Source organism: Jaculus jaculus, chromosome 1, assembly GCF_020740685.1.
Source record: "Jaculus jaculus isolate mJacJac1 chromosome 1, mJacJac1.mat.Y.cur, whole genome shotgun sequence".
Lineage (NCBI taxonomy): Eukaryota > Metazoa > Chordata > Mammalia > Rodentia > Dipodidae > Jaculus > Jaculus jaculus.
The window spans coordinates 16,766,602-16,767,592 of NC_059102.1; the positions used below are offsets into that span (position 1 = coordinate 16,766,602).

Below are 991 nucleotides of genomic sequence, written 5' to 3' on the forward strand. Positions count from 1 at the left end.
TATGCAACTTGTTTGTCTTTAATTTTATAGGGACTAAAAATGAAGGTTTTGATTTGAGTTTCAGAACAAATGTTGGACTTTAACCTTTTGAATAATGTTTTAACTATTAAGATTTTTGAGATTCTTACAGATGAACTGAATTCATTTTGCACTGTGAGATGTGTATGAGCTTTTAAGGACCAGGAGTAAAATGTTTTGACTTTAAAGTGATGTTCTTAAAGCCAGCCAATTAGTCTGCTTATTTGAATGTGTTTCTACAGAAATGTGGAGGAAGCTGACAATAGTGGTGTCATATTATGAACCTTAAGGACAACTGAGGTCATTAAGGTCCCTGAAAATGGATATAATTCCATAATGTGGAAGCATTTTCATAAGACTTAATTAAAATTTTAATGTAAGTTGTTTTAAGTTTAATGAAAATTGAAAGAATTAATAAATTGTATGTGTTTTCCTTTTTCTTTTATTTTCTTTTTTCTTTATTTCTTTTTTTTTTTTTTTCCCTTGAGGTAAGGTCTCACTCTAGCTCAGGCTGACCTGTAAAACACTATGTAGTCTCAGGCTGGCTTTGAATTTGTGGTTATCTTCTTATTTCTGTCTCCTAAATGCTGGGATTAAAGATAATCTGTGCCCAGCCAATTTTTTTTTTTTAAGTAAAAAACAAAGTGATGTTCTTGAGTGTTAAGTTGACAAGGGGGTTAGACATGTGGCAGCTAATTTCCCTGGTCAACTTGACTAGAGTTTAGAATCATATAGGAGGCACATTGTGTCTGGATAAATCTCTCAGGGCATTTTTAATGATGTTTAACTAAGAAGTAAAGCTCTTCCCTGAATAGACCTTGCACCATCCTGTGGGCTGGTGTCCTGGACTGCATAAAAAGGAGAAAAAAAAATGAAGAACCAGCTCCCCCTTTCTCTCTCTCCCTCTTCCTCTCTCTCTCTCTTCTCCTTCATGACTATAGACCCAATGTGACCGGCCACATTGTGCTTCTGC

At 34.8% G+C, this 991-nt stretch overlaps 1 non-coding gene across 1 annotated transcript; it reads left to right on the forward strand.

The window, feature by feature from the left end:
• Positions 1–218: 218 nt before the first annotated feature.
• LOC123457882 lies at positions 219–349 on the forward strand. The gene has a single exon (XR_006635240.1). It is a non-coding gene; the product is annotated as a small nucleolar RNA SNORA33 (small nucleolar RNA).
• The last annotated feature ends 642 nt before the right edge of the window (positions 350–991 follow it).